We start from the raw sequence: 15767 nt of genomic DNA on the forward strand, positions 1-15767 counted from the left end.
GTCGATGCAGCACAGGTAAAGAGACAAGTTATTGTAGACTGACAAATGACTAGATAGACAGAGAGATAAAAATAATAAAAAAAGAGAATTTGACCCGGACGTGATTCGAACACGGAACCTTCTGATCTGGAGTCAGACGCGCTACCGGTTGGCCACAGAGTCCGCTTAGGGTTGCCGTTCGCACACACGTGGTAGAATGTTTTGATCGGCCTTCTATCGATGAAGCAAAGGTAAAGAGACAAGTCATTGTAGACAAACAGATAAGTATATAGACAGATAGTTCAAAATAATAAAGAAGAGAATTTGACCCAGACGTGATTCGAACACGCAACCTTCTGATCTGGAGTCAGACGCGCTACCGTGTCGCCACCGAGTCCACTTAGTGTAGCCGTTTTCAGACACGCGGAATCATGTTTTGCTCGGCATTGTGTCGATGAAGCACAGGTAAAGGGACAAGTCATTGTAGACAGACAAATGAGTAGGTAGCCAGATAGATGAAAATAATAAAAAAGAGAATTTTAACCGGACGTGATTCGAACACGCCACTTTCTGATCTGGAGTCAGACGCGCTACCGGTTCGCCACAGAGTCCGCTTAGGGTTGCCGTTCGCACACACGTGGTAGAATGTTTTGATCGGCCTTCTATCGATGAAGCAAAGGTAAAGAGACAAGTCATTGTAGACAAACATATAAGTATATAGACAGATAGATAAAAGTATTAAAAAGAAAATTTTACCCGAACGTGATTAGAACACGCAACTTTCTGATCTGGAGTCAGACGTGCTAAAGTTGCGCCACCGAGTCCGCTTAGGGTAGCCGTTCGCACACACGTGGTAGCATGTTTTGCTTGGCCTTCTGTCGGTGAAGCACAGGTAAAGAGACAAGTCATTGTAGACAGACAAAAGAGTAGATAGACAGATAGATGAAAATAATAAAAAAGAGAATTTGACCCGCACGCGGTTCGAACACGCAACCTTCTGATCTGGAGTCGGACGCGCTACCAGTTCGCCACCGAGTCCGCATGGGTAGCCGTTGCACACACGTGGTAGCATGTTTGGCCTGGCCTTCTGTCGTTGAAGCACTGCTAAAGAGAAGAGTAACTGTAGACAGACAAATAAGTAGATAGACAGATAGATGAAAATAGTAAAAAAGAGAACTTGACGCAGACGTGATTCGACCACGAGACCTTCTCATCTGGAGTCAGACGTGCTACTGTGTCGCTACCGAGTCCACTTAGTGTAGCTGTTCGCACACACGTGGTAGCATGTTTTGCTCGGCCTTCTGTCGATGCAGCACAGATAAAGAGACAAGTCATTGTAGACAGACAATTAGGTAGATAGACAGATGAAAATATTAAAAAAGAGAATTTGACCCGGACGTGACTCGAACACGCAACCTTCTGATCTGGAGTCGGACGCGCTACCAGTTCGCCACCGAGTCCACTTAGGGTGGCTGTTCGCACACACATGGTAGCATGTTTTGCTCGGCCTTCTATCGATGAAGCACAGGTGAAGAGATGAGTCATTGTAGACAGACAAATGAGTAGATAGACAGAGAGATAAAAATAATAAAAAAAGAGAATTTGACCCGGACGTGATTCGAACACGCAACCTTCTGATCTGGAGTCAGACGCGCTACCGGTTCGCCACAGAGTCCGCTTAGGGTTGCCGTTCGCACACACGTGGTAGAATGTTTTGATCGGCCTTCTATCGATGAAGCAAAGGTAAAGAGACAAGTCATTGTAGACAAACAGATAAGTATATAGACAGATACATAAAAGTATTAAAAAGAAAATTTTACCCGAACGTGATTAGAACACGCAACTTTCTGATCTGGAGTCAGACGTTCTACCTTTTCGCCATCAAGTCCACTTAGTGTAGCCGTTCGCACACACGCCGTAGCATGTTTTGCTCGGCCTTCTGTCGATGAGGCACAGGTAAAGAGACAAGTCATTGTAGACAGACAAATAAGTAGATATTCAGATAGATGAAAATAATAAAAAAGAGAATTTGACCCGCACCCGGTTCGAACACGCAACCTTCTGATCTGGAGACGGAGGCGCTAGCAGTTCGCCACCGAGTCTGCTTAGGGTAGCCGTTGCACACACGTGGTAGCATGTTTTGCTCGGCCTTCTGTCGATGCAGCACAGATATAGAGACAAGTCATTGTAGACAGACAAATAAGTAGATAGACAGATGAAAATATTAAAAAAGAGAATTTGACCCGGACGTGACTAGAACACGCAACCTTCTGATCTGGAGTCAGACGTGCTACTGTGTCGCCATCAAGTCCACTTAGGGTAGCCGTTCGCACACACGCGGTAGCATGTTTTGCTCGGTCTTCTGTCGATGAAGCACAGCTAAAGAGAAGAGTCACTGTAGACAGACAAATAAGTAGATAGACAGATAGATAAAAATAGTAAAAAAGAGAACTTGACGCGAATGTGATTCGACCAGAAGACCTTCTAATCTGGAGTAAGACGTGCTACCATGTCTCCACCGAGTCCACTTAGTGTAGCCATTCGCACACACGTGTAGCATGTTTTGCTCGGCCTTCTGTCGATGCAGCACAGGTAAAGAGACAAGTTATTGTAGACTGACAAATGACTAGATAGACAGAGAGATAAAAATAATAAAAAAAGAGAATTTGACCCGGACGTGATTCGAACACGCAACCTTCTGATCTGGAGTCAGACGCGCTACCGGTTCGCCACAGAGTCCGCTTAGGGTTGCCGTTCGCACACACGTGGTAGAATGTTTTGATCGGCCTTCTATCGATGAAGCAAAGGTAAAGAGACAAGTCATTGTAGACAAACAGATAAGTATATAGACAGATAGTTCAAAATAATAAAGAAGAGAATTTGACCCAGACGTGATTCGAACACGCAACCTTCTGATCTGGAGTCAGACGCGCTACCGTTCCGCCACCGAGTCCGCTTAGAGTAGCCGTTTGCACAAACGTGGTAGCAAGTTTTGCTCGGCTTTCTGTCGATGAAACCCAAATAAAAAGACAAGTCATTGTAGACAGACAAATAAGTAGATATTCAGATTGATGACAATAATAAAAACAAAATTTGACCCAAACGTGATTCGAACACAATACCTTCTGATCTGGAGTCAGACGTGGTACCATTGCGCCACCAAGTCCGCTTATAGGGTTTCCCTTCGCATACACGCGGTAGCATGTTTTGCTCGGCCTTCTGTCGATGAAGCACAGGTGAAGAGACAAATCATTGTAGACAGACAAGTAAGTAGATAGACAGATAGATCAAAATAATAAAAAAGACAACTTGACCCGGACGTGATTCGAACACGCAACCTTCTGATATGGAGTCAGACGTGCCACCGTGTCGCCACCGAGTCCACTTAGTGTAGCCGTTTTCAGACACGCGGAATCATGTTTTGCTCGGCATTGTGTCGATGAAGCACAGGTAAAGGGACAAGTAATTGTAGACAGACAAATAAGTAGGTAGACAGATAGATGAAAATATTAAAAAAGAGAATTTTACCCGGACGTGATTCGAACATGCCACTTTCTGATCTGGAGTCAGACGTGCTAAAGTTGCGCCACCGAGTCCGCTTAGGGTAGCCGTTCGCACACACGTGGTAGCATGTTTTGCTTGGCCTTCTGTCGGTGAAGCACAGGTAAAGAGACAAGTCATTGTAGACAGACAAAAGAGTAGATAGACAGATAGATGAAAATAATAAAAAAGAGAATTTGACCCGCACGCGGTTCGAACACGCAACCTTCTGATCTGGAGTCGGACGCGCTACCAGTTCGCCACCGAGTCCGCATGGGTAGCCGTTGCACACACGTGGTAGCATGTTTGGCCTGGCCTTCTGTCGTTGAAGCACTGCTAAAGAGAAGAGTAACTGTAGACAGACAAATAAGTAGATAGACAGATAGATGAAAATAGTAAAAAAGAGAACTTGACGCAGACGTGATTCGACCACGAGACCTTCTGATCTGGAGTCAGACGTGCTACTGTGTCGCTACCGAGTCCACTTAGTGTAGCTGTTCGCACACACGTGGTAGCATGTTTTGCTCGGCCTTCTGTCGATGCAGCACAGATAAAGAGACAAGTCATTGTAGACAGACAATTAGGTAGATAGACAGATGAAAATATTAAAAAAGAGAATTTGACCCGGACGTGACTCGAACATGCAACCTTCTGATCTGGAGTCGGACGCGCTACCAGTTCGCCACCGAGTCCACTTAGGGTGGCTGTTCGCACACACATGGTAGCATGTTTTGCTCGGCCTTCTATCGATGAAGCACAGGTGAAGAGATGAGTCATTGTAGACAGACAAATGAGTAGATAGACAGAGAGATAAAAATAATAAAAAAAGAGAATTTGACCCGGACGTGATTCGAACACGCAACCTTCTGATCTGGAGTCAGACGCGCTACCGGTTCGCCACAGAGTCCGCTTAGGGTTGCCGTTCGCACACACGTGGTAGAATGTTTTGATCGGCCTTCTATCGATGAAGCAAAGGTAAAGAGACAAGTCATTGTAGACAAACGGATAAGTATATAGACAGATACATAAAAGTATTAAAAAGAAAATTTTACCCGAACGTGATTAGAACACGCAACTTTCTGATCTGGAGTCAGACGTTCTACCTTTTCGCCATCAAGTCCACTTAGTGTAGCCGTTCGCACACACGCCGTAGCATGTTTTGCTCGGCCTTCTGTCGATGAGGCACAGGTAAAGAGACAAGTCATTGTAGACAGACAAATAGGTAGATATTCAGATAGATGAAAATAATAAAAAAGAGAATTTGACCCGCACCCGGTTCGAACACGCAACCTTCTGATCTGGAGACGGAGGCGCTAGCAGTTCGCCACCGAGTCTGCTTAGGGTAGCCGTTGCACACACGTGGTAGCATGTTCTGCCTGACCTTCTGTCGATGAAGCACAGCTAAAGAGAAGAGTCACTGTAGACAGACAAATAAGTAGATAGACAGATAGATGAAAATAGTAAAAAAGAGAACTTGACGCGGACGTGATTCGACCACGAGACTTTCTGATCTGGAGTCAGGCGTGCTACCGTGTCGCCACCGAGTCCACTTAGTGTAGCCGTTCGCACACACGTGGTAGCATGTTTTGCTCGGCCTTCTGTCGATGCAGCACAGATATAGAGACAAGTCATTGTAGACAGACAAATAAGTAGATAGACAGATGAAAATATTAAAAAAGAGAATTTGACCCGGACGTGACTAGAACACGCAACCTTCTGATCTGGAGTCAGACGTGCTACCGTGTCGCCATCAAGTCCACTTAGGGTAGCCGTTCGCACACACGTGGTAGCATGTTTTGCTCGGTCTTCTGTCGATGAAGCACAGCTAAAGAGAAGAGTCACTGTAGACAGACAAATAAGTAGATAGACAGATAGATGAAAATAGTAAAAAAGAGAACTTGACGCGGACGTGATTCGACCAGAAGACCTTCTAATCTGGAGTTAGACGTGCTACCATGTCGCCACCGAGTCCACTTAGTGTAGCCATTCGCACACACGTGTAGCATGTTTTGCTCGGCCTTCTGTCGATGCAGCACAGGTAAAGAGACAAGTTATAGTAGACTGACAAATAAGTAGATAGACAGATAGTTCAAAATAATAAAGAAGAGAATTTGACCCAGACGTGATTCGAACACGCAACCTTCTGATCTGGAGACGGAGGCGCTAGCAGTTCGCCACCGAGTCTGCTTAGGGTAGCCGTTGCACACACGTGGTAGCATGTTCTGCCTGACCTTCTGTCGATGAAGCACAGCTAAAGAGAAGAGTCACTGTAGACAGACAAATAAGTAGATAGACAGATAGATGAAAATAGTAAAAAAGAGAACTTGACGCGGACGTGATTCGACCACGAGACTTTCTGATCTGGAGTCAGGCGTGCTACCGTGTCGCCACCGAGTCCACTTAGTGTAGCCGTTCGCACACACGTGGTAGCATGTTTTGCTCGGCCTTCTGTCGATGCAGCACAGATATAGAGACAAGTCATTGTAGACAGACAAATAAGTAGATAGACAGATGAAAATATTAAAAAAGAGAATTTGACACGGACGTGACTAGAACACGCAACCTTCTGATCTGGAGTCAGACGTGCTACCGTGTCGCCATCAAGTCCACTTAGGGTAGCCGTTCGCACACACGTGGTAGCATGTTTTGCTCGGTCTTCTGTCGATGAAGCACAGCTAAAGAGAAGAGTCACTGTAGACAGACAAATAAGTAGATAGACAGATAGATGAAAATAGTAAAAAAGAGAACTTGACGCGGACGTGATTCGACCAGAAGACCTTCTAATCTGGAGTTAGACGTGCTACCATGTCGCCACCGAGTCCACTTAGTGTAGCCATTCGCACACACGTGTAGCATGTTTTGCTCGGCCTTCTGTCGATGCAGCACAGGTAAAGAGACAAGTTATGGTAGACTGACAAATAAGTAGATAGACAGATAGTTCAAAATAATAAAGAAGAGAATTTGACCCAGACGTGATTCGAACACGCAACCTTCTGATCTGGAGTCAGACGCGCTACCGTTTCGCCACCGAGTCCGCTTAGGGTAGCCGTTCGCACAAACGTGGTAGCAAGTTTTGCTCGGCTTTCTGTCGATGAAACCCAAATAAAAAGACAAGTCATTGTAGACAGACAAATAAGTAGATATTCAGATTGATGAAAATATTAAAAAGAAAATTTGACCCAAACGTGATTTGAACACAGAACCTTCTGATCTGGAGTCCGACGTGGTACCGTTGCGCCACCAAGTCCACTTATAGAGTTTCCCTTCGCACACACGCCGTAGCATGTTTTGCTCGGCCTTCAGTCGATGAAGCACAGGTAAAGAGACAAGTGATTGTAGAATGACAAATAAGTAGATAGACAGATAAATATAACAAAAAAGAGAATTTGACCCGCACATTGTTCGAACACGCAACCTTCTGATCTGGATTATGACGCGCTAAAGTTGCGCAACCGAGTCCGCTTAGGGTAGCCGTTCGCACACACGCGGTAGCATGTTTTGCTCGGCCTTCTGTCGATGAAACACAGGTAAAGAGGCAAGCCATTGTAGACAGACAAATAAGTAGATAGACAGATAGTTGCAAATAGTAAAAAAGAGAATTTGATCCAGACGTGATTCGAACACGCAACCATGTGATCTGGGTCAGACGTGCTACCGTATCGCCACCGAGTCCACTTAGTGTAGGCGTTCGCACACACGCGGTAGCATGTTTTGCTCGGACTTCTGTCAATGAAGCACAGGTAAAGAGACAAGTCATTGTAGACAGACAAATAAGTAGATAGACAGATGAAAATAATAAAAAAGAGAGTTTGACCCGGACGTCATTAGAACACGCAACTTCCTGATCTGGAATCAGACGCGCTACCGGTTCGCCACAGAGTCTGCTTAGGGTAGCCGTTCGCACACACGCGGTAGCATGTTTTGCTCGGCCTTCTGTCAATGAAGCACAGGTAAAGAGACAAGTCATTGTAGGCAGACAAATAAGTAGATAGACAGATGAAAATAATAAAAAAGAGAATTTGACCCGGACGTCATTCGAACACGCAACTTTTTGATCTGGAATCAGACGCGCTACCGGTTCGCCACAGAGTCTGCTTAGGGTAGCCGTTCGAACACACGTGGTAGAATGTTTTGGTCGGCCTTCTATCGATGAAGCAAAGGTATAGAGACAAGTCATTGTAGACAGACAGATAAGTATATAGACAGATAGATAAAAATATTAAAAAAAATTTTACCCGGACGTGATTGGAACACGCAACCTTCTGATCTGGAGTCGGACGTGCTAAAGTTGCGCCATTGAGTCCGTTTAGGGTAGCCGTTCGCACACACGTGGTAGCATGTTTTGCTTGGCCTTCTGTCGGTGAAGCACAGGTAAAGAGACAAGTCATTGTAGACAGACAAAAGAGTAGATAGACAGATAGATGAAAATAATAAAAAAGAGAATTTGACCCGCACGCGGTTCGAACACGCAACCTTCTGATCTGGAGTCGGACGCGCTACCAGTTCGCCACCGAGTCCGCATGGGTAGCCGTTGCACACACGTGGTAGCATGTTTGGCCTGGCCTTCTGTCGTTGAAGCACTGCTAAAGAGAAGAGTAACTGTAGACAGACAAATAAGTAGATAGACAGATAGATGAAAATAATAAAAAAGAGAACTTGACGCAGACGTGATTCGACCACGAGACCTTCTGATCTGGAGTCAGACGTGCTACTGTGTCGCTACCGAGTCCACTTAGTGTAGCTGTTCGCACACACGTGGTAGCATGTTTTGCTCGGCCTTCTGTCGATGCAGCACAGATAAAGAGACAAGTCATTGTAGACAGACAATTAGGTAGATAGACAGATGAAAATATTAAAAAAGAGAATTTGACCCGGACGTGACTCGAACATGCAACCTTCTGATCTGGAGTCGGACGCGCTACCAGTTCGCCACCGAGTCCACTTAGGGTGGCTGTTCGCACACACATGGTAGCATGTTTTGCTCGGCCTTCTATCGATGAAGCACAGGTGAAGAGATGAGTCATTGTAGACAGACAAATGAGTAGATAGACAGAGAGATAAAAATAATAAAAAAAGAGAATTTGACCCGGACGTGATTCGAACACGCAACCTTCTGATCTGGAGTCAGACGCGCTACCGGTTCGCCACAGAGTCCGCTTAGGGTTGCCGTTCGCACACACGTGGTAGAATGTTTTGATCGGCCTTCTATCGATGAAGCAAAGGTAAAGAGACAAGTCATTGTAGACAAACGGATAAGTATATAGACAGATACATAAAAGTATTAAAAAGAAAATTTTACCCGAACGTGATTAGAACACGCAACTTTCTGATCTGGAGTCAGACGTTCTACCTTTTCGCCATCAAGTCCACTTAGTGTAGCCGTTCGCACACACGCCGTAGCATGTTTTGCTCGGCCTTCTGTCGATGAGGCACAGGCAAAGAGACAAGTCATTGTAGACAGACAAATAGGTAGATATTCAGATAGATGAAAATAATAAAAAAAAAATTTGACCCGCACCCGGTTCGAACACGCAACCTTCTGATCTGGAGACGGAGGCGCTAGCAGTTCGCCACCGAGTCTGCTTAGGGTAGCCGTTGCACACACGTGGTAGCATGTTCTGCCTGACCTTCTGTCGATGAAGCACAGCTAAAGAGAAGAGTCACTGTAGACAGACAAATAAGTAGATAGACAGATAGATGAAAATAGTAAAAAAGAGAACTTGACGCGGACGTGATTCGACCACGAGACTTTCTGATCTGGAGTCAGGCGTGCTACCGTGTCGCCACCGAGTCCACTTAGTGTAGCCGTTCGCACACACGTGGTAGCATGTTTTGCTCGGCCTTCTGTCGATGCAGCACAGATATAGAGACAAGTCATTGTAGACAGACAAATAAGTAGATAGACAGATGAAAATATTAAAAAAGAGAATTTGACCCGGACGTGACTAGAACACGCAACCTTCTGATCTGGAGTCAGACGTGCTACCGTGTCGCCATCAAGTCCACTTAGGGTAGCCGTTCGCACACACGTGGTAGCATGTTTTGCTCGGTCTTCTGTCGATGAAGCACAGCTAAAGAGAAGAGTCACTGTAGACAGACAAATAAGTAGATAGACAGATAGATGAAAATAGTAAAAAAGAGAACTTGACGCGGACGTGATTCGACCAGAAGACCTTCTAATCTGGAGTTAGACGTGCTACCATGTCGCCACCGAGTCCACTTAGTGTAGCCATTCGCACACACGTGTAGCATGTTTTGCTCGGCCTTCTGTCGATGCAGCACAGGTAAAGAGACAAGTTATAGTAGACTGACAAATAAGTAGATAGACAGATAGTTCAAAATAATAAAGAAGAGAATTTGACCCAGACGTGATTCGAACACGCAACCTTCTGATCTGGAGTCAGACGCGCTACCGTTTCGCCACCGAGTCCGCTTAGGGTAGCCGTTCGCACAAACGTGGTAGCAAGTTTTGCTCGGCTTTCTGTCGATGAAACCCAAATAAAAAGACAAGTCATTGTAGACAGACAAATAAGTAGATATTCAGATTGATGAAAATATTAAAAAGAAAATTTGACCCAAACGTGATTTGAACACAGAACCTTCTGATCTGGAGTCCGACGTGGTACCGTTGCGCCACCAAGTCCACTTATAGAGTTTCCCTTCGCACACACGCCGTAGCATGTTTTGCTCGGCCTTCAGTCGATGAAGCACAGGTAAAGAGACAAGTGATTGTAGAATGACAAATAAGTAGATAGACAGATAAATGTAACAAAAAAGAGAATTTGACCCGCACATTGTTCGAACACGCAACCTTCTGATCTGGATTATGACGCGCTAAAGTTGCGCAACCGAGTCCGCTTAGGGTAGCCGTTCGCACACACGCGGTAGCATGTTTTGCTCGGCCTTCTGTCGATGAAACACAGGTAAAGAGGCAAGCCATTGTAGACAGACAAATAAGTAGATAGACAGATAGTTGCAAATAGTAAAAAAGAGAATTTGATCCAGACGTGATTCGAACACGCAACCATGTGATCTGGGTCAGACGTGCTACCGTATCGCCACCGAGTCCACTTAGTGTAGGCGTTCGCACACACGCGGTAGCATGTTTTGCTCGGACTTCTGTCAATGAAGCACAGGTAAAGAGACAAGTCATTGTAGACAGACAAATAAGTAGATAGACAGATGAAAATAATAAAAAAGAGAGTTTGACCCGGACGTCATTAGAACACGCAACTTCCTGATCTGGAATCAGACGCGCTACCGGTTCGCCACAGAGTCTGCTTAGGGTAGCCGTTCGCACACACGCGGTAGCATGTTTTGCTCGGCCTTCTGTCAATGAAGCACAGGTAAAGAGACAAGTCATTGTAGGCAGACAAATAAGTAGATAGACAGATGAAAATAATAAAAAAGAGAATTTGACCCGGACGTCATTCGAACACGCAACTTTTTGATCTGGAATCAGACGCGCTACCGGTTCGCCACAGAGTCTGCTTAGGGTAGCCGTTCGAACACACGTGGTAGAATGTTTTGGTCGGCCTTCTATCGATGAAGCAAAGGTATAGAGACAAGTCATTGTAGACAGACAGATAAGTATATAGACAGATAGATAAAAATATTAAAAAAATTTTTACCCGGACGTGATTGGAACACGCAACCTTCTGATCTGGAGTCGGACGTGCTAAAGTTGCGCCATTGAGTCCGTTTAGGGTAGCCGTTCGCACACACACGGTAGCATGTTTTGCTCTGCCTTCTGTCGATGAAGCAAAGGTAAAGAGACACGTCATTGTAGACACACAAATAAGTATATAGACAGGTAGTTAAAAATATTAAAAGAAAGAATTTCACCCAGACGTGATTCGAACACGCTACCTTCTGATCTGAAGTCTGACGCGCTACCGTTGCGCCTCAGAGTCTGCTTACGGTAGCCATTCGCACACTCGTGGTAGCATGTTTTGCTTGGCCTTCTGTCGGTGAAGCACAAGTAAAGAGACAAGTCATTGTAGACAGACAAAAGAGTAGATAGACAGATAGATGAAAATAATAAAAAAGAGAATTTGACCCGCACCCGGTTCGAACACGCAACCTTCTCATATGGAGACGGAGGCGCTACCAGTTCGCCTCCGAGTCTGCTTAGGGTAGCCGTTGCACACACGTGGTAGCATGTTCTGCCTGACCTTCTGTCGATGAAGCACAGCTAAAGAGAAGAGTCACTGTAGACAGACAAATAAGTAGATAGACAGATAGATGAAAATAGTAAAAAAAAGAACTTGACGTGGACGTGATACGACCACGAGACCTTCTGATCTGGAGTCAGGCGTGCTACCCTGTCGCCACCGAGTCCACTTAGTGTAGCTGTTCGCACACACGTGGTAGCATGTTTTGCTCGGCCTTCTGTCGATGCAGCACAGATATAGAGACAAGTCATTGTAGACTGACAAATAAGTAGATATTCAGATTGATGACAATAATAAAAAGAAAATTTGACCCAAACGTGATTCGAACACACAACCTTCTGATCTGGAGTCAGACGTGGTACCAATGCGCCACCAAGTCCGCTTATAGGGTTTCCCTTCGCATACACGCGGTAGCATGTTTTGCTCGGCCTTCTGTCGATGAAGCACAGGTAAAGAGACAAATCATTGTAGACAGACAAGTAAGTAGATAGACAGATAGATCAAAATAATTAAAGAGAGAACTTGACCCGGACGTGATTCGAACACGCAACCTTCTGATATGGAGTCAGACGTGCTACCGTGTCGCCACCGAGTCCACTTAGTGTAGCCGTTTTCAGACACGCGGAATCATGTTTTGCTCGGCATTGTGTCGATGAAGCACAGGTAAAGGGACAAGTCATTGTAGACAGACAAATAAGTAGGTAGACAGATAGATGAAAATATTAAAAAAGAGAATTTTACCCGGACGTGATTCGAACACGCCACTTTCTGATCTGGAGTCAGACGCGCTACCGGTTCGCCACAGAGTCCGCTTAGGGTTGCCGTTCGCACACACGTGGTAGAATGTTTTGATCGGTCTTCTATCGATGAAGCAAAGGTAAAGAGACAAGTCATTGTAGACAAACAGATAAGTATATAGACAGATAGATAAAAGTATTAAAAAGAAAATTTTACCCGAACGTGATTAGAACACGCAACTTTCTGATCTGGAGTCAGACGTGCTAAAGTTGCGCCACCGAGTCCGCTTAGGGTAGCCGTTCGCACACACGTGGTTTCATGTTTTGCTTGGCCTTCTGTCGGTAAAGCACAGGTAAAGAGACAAGTCATTGTAGACAGACAAATAAGTAGATATTCAGATTGATGAAAATAATAAAAAGAAAATTTGACCCAAACGTGATTTGAACACAGAACCTTCTGATCTGGAGTCAGACGTGGTACCGTTGCGCCACCAAGTCCGCTTATAGGGTTTCCCTTCGCACACACGCCGTAGCATGTTTTGCTCGGCCTTCAGTCGATGAAGCACAGGTAAAGAGACAAGTGATTGTAGAATGACAAATGAGTAGATAGACAGATAAATATAACAAAAAAGAGAATTTGACCCGCACATTGTTCGAACACGCAACTTTCTGATCTGGATTATGACGCGCTAAAGTTGCGCAACCGAGTCCGCTTAGGGTAGCCGTTCGCACACACGCGGTAGCATGTTTTGCTCGGCCTTCTGTCGATGAAGCACAGGTAAAGAGACAAGTTATTGTAGACCGAAAAATAAGTAGATAGACAGATAGTTGAAAATAATAAAGAAGAAACTTTGACCCAGACGTGATTCGAACACGCAACCTTCTGATCTGGAGTCAGACGCGCTACCGTTCCGCCACCGAGTCCGCTTAGGGTAGCCGTTTGCACAAACGTGGTAGCAAGTTTTGCTCGGCTTTCTGTCGATGAAACCCAAATAAAAAGACAAGTCATTGTAGACAGACAAATAAGTAGATATTCAGATTGATGACAATAATAAAAACAAAATTTGACCCAAACGTGATTCGAACACACAACCTTCTGATCTGGAGTCAGACGTGGTACCATTGCGCCACCAAGTCCGCTTATAGGGTTTCCCTTCGCATACACGCGGTAGCATGTTTTGCTCGGCCTTCTGTCGATGAAGCACAGGTAAAGAGACAAATCATTGTAGACAGACAAGTAAGTAGATAGACAGATAGATCAAAGTAATAAAAAAGAGAACTTGACCCGGACGTGATTCGAACACGCAACCTTCTGATATGGAGTCAGACGTGCCACCGTGTCGCCACCGAGTCCACTTAGTGTAGCCGTTTTCAGACACGCGGAATCATGTTTTGCTCGGCATTGTGTCGATGAAGCACAGGTAAAGGGACAAGACATTGTAGACAGACAAATAAGTAGGTAGACAGATAGATGAAAATATTAAAAAGAGAATTTTACCCCGACGTGATTCGAACACGCCACTTTCTGATCTGGAGTCAGACGCGCTACTGGTTCGCCACAGAGTCCGCTTAGGGTTGCCGTTCGCACACACGTGGTAAGATGTTTTGATCGGCCTTCTATCGATGAAGCAAAGGTAAAGAGACAAGTCATTGTAGACAAACAGATAAGTATATAGACAGATAGATAAAAGTATTAAAAAGAAAATTTTACCCGAACGTGATTAGAACACGCAACTTTCTGATCTGGAGTCAGACGTGCTAAAGTTGCGCCATCGAGTCCGCTTAGGGTAGCCGTTCGCACACACGTGGTAGCATGTTTTGCTTGGCCTTCTGTCGGTGAAGCACAGGTAAAGAGACAAGTCATTGTAGACAGACAAAAGAGTAGATAGACAGATAGATGAAAATAATAAAAAAAAGAGAATTTGACCCGCACGCGGTTCGAACACGCAACCTTCTGATCTGGAGTCGGACGCGCTACCAGTTCGCCACCAAGTCCGAATGGGTTGCCGTTGCACACACGTGGTAGCATGTTTGGCCTGGCCTTCTGTCGATGAACCACAGCTAAGGAGAAGAGTCACTGTAGACAGACAAATAAGTAGATAGACAGATAGATGAAAATAGTAAAAAAGAGAACTTGACGCGGACGCGATTCGACCACGAGACCTTCTGATCTGGAGTCAGACGTGCTACCGTGTCGCCACCGAGCCCACTTAGTGTAGCCATTTGCAAACACGTGGTAGCATGTTTTGCTCGGCCTTCTGTCGATGCAGCACAGATAAAGAGACAAGTCCTTGTAGACAGACAAATAAGTAGATAGACAGATGAAAATATTAAAAAAGAGAATCGGACCCGGACGCGACTCGAACACGCAACCTTCTGATCTGGAGTCGGACGCGCTACCATTTCGCCACCGAGTCCACTTAGGGTGGCTGTTCGCACACACGTGGGAGCATGTTTGGCTCGGCCTTCTATCGATGAAGCACAGGTGAAGAGATGAGTCATTGTAGACAGACAAATGCGTAGATAGACAGACAGATGAAAATAATAAAAAAAGAGAATTTGACCCGGACGTGATTCGAACACGCAACCTTCTGATCTGGAGTCAGACGTGCTACCGTGTCGCCATCAAGTCCACTTAAGGTAGCCGTTCGCACACACGCGGTAGCATGTTTTGCTCGGTCTTCTGTCGATGAAGCACAGCTAAAGAGAAGAGTCACTGTAGACAGACAAATAAGTAGATAGACAGATAGATGAAAATAGTAAAAAAGAGAACTTGACGCGGACGTGATTCGACCAGAAGACCTTCTAATCTGGAGTCAGACGTGCTACCATGTCGCCACCGAGTCCACTTAGTGTAGCCATTCGCACACACGTGTAGCATGTTTTGCTCGGCCTTCTGTCGATGCAGCACAGATAAAGAGACAAGTCATTGTAGACCGACAAATAAGTAGATAGACAGATGAAACTATTAAAAAAGAGAGTTTGACCCGGACGTGACTCGAACACGCAACCTTCTGATCTGGAGTTGACGCGCTACCAGTTCGCCACCGAGTCCACTTAGGGTGGCTGTTCGCACACACGTGGTAGCATGTTTTGCTTGGCTTTCTATCGATGAAGCACAGGTGAAGAGATGAGTCATTGTAGACAGACAAATGAGTAGATAGACAGATGATGGAAATAATAAAAAAAAGAATTTGACCGGACGTGACTCCAACACGCAACCTTTTGATCTGGAGTCACATGTGCTATCGTGTCGCCATCAAGTCCACTTAGGGTAGCCGTTCGCACACACGCCGTAGCATGTTTTGCTCGGCCTTCTGTCGATGAAGCATAGGTG

The 15767-nt window shown here is 45.3% G+C and overlaps 5 non-coding genes across 5 annotated transcripts; all 5 read right to left on the bottom strand.

Moving 5' to 3' along the window:
• Positions 1–304: 304 nt before the first annotated feature.
• TRNAW-CCA (transfer RNA tryptophan (anticodon CCA)) lies at positions 305–376 on the bottom strand. The gene has a single exon. It is a non-coding gene; the product is annotated as a tRNA-Trp (tRNA).
• A 2484-nt stretch (positions 377–2860) lies between these two features.
• On the bottom strand, positions 2861–2932 carry TRNAW-CCA (transfer RNA tryptophan (anticodon CCA)). The gene has a single exon. It is a non-coding gene; the product is annotated as a tRNA-Trp (tRNA).
• A 3549-nt stretch (positions 2933–6481) lies between these two features.
• Positions 6482–6553, bottom strand: TRNAW-CCA (transfer RNA tryptophan (anticodon CCA)). Its single transcript has one exon. It is a non-coding gene; the product is annotated as a tRNA-Trp (tRNA).
• A 3324-nt stretch (positions 6554–9877) lies between these two features.
• On the bottom strand, positions 9878–9949 carry TRNAW-CCA (transfer RNA tryptophan (anticodon CCA)). Its single transcript has one exon. It is a non-coding gene; the product is annotated as a tRNA-Trp (tRNA).
• A 3333-nt stretch (positions 9950–13282) lies between these two features.
• On the bottom strand, positions 13283–13354 carry TRNAW-CCA (transfer RNA tryptophan (anticodon CCA)). The gene has a single exon. It is a non-coding gene; the product is annotated as a tRNA-Trp (tRNA).
• Positions 13355–15767: the final 2413 nt, after the last annotated feature.

Source organism: Rhipicephalus microplus, chromosome 5 (genome assembly GCF_043290135.1).
Source record: "Rhipicephalus microplus isolate Deutch F79 chromosome 5, USDA_Rmic, whole genome shotgun sequence".
In the NCBI taxonomy this organism is placed as follows: Eukaryota; Metazoa; Arthropoda; class Arachnida; order Ixodida; family Ixodidae; genus Rhipicephalus; species Rhipicephalus microplus.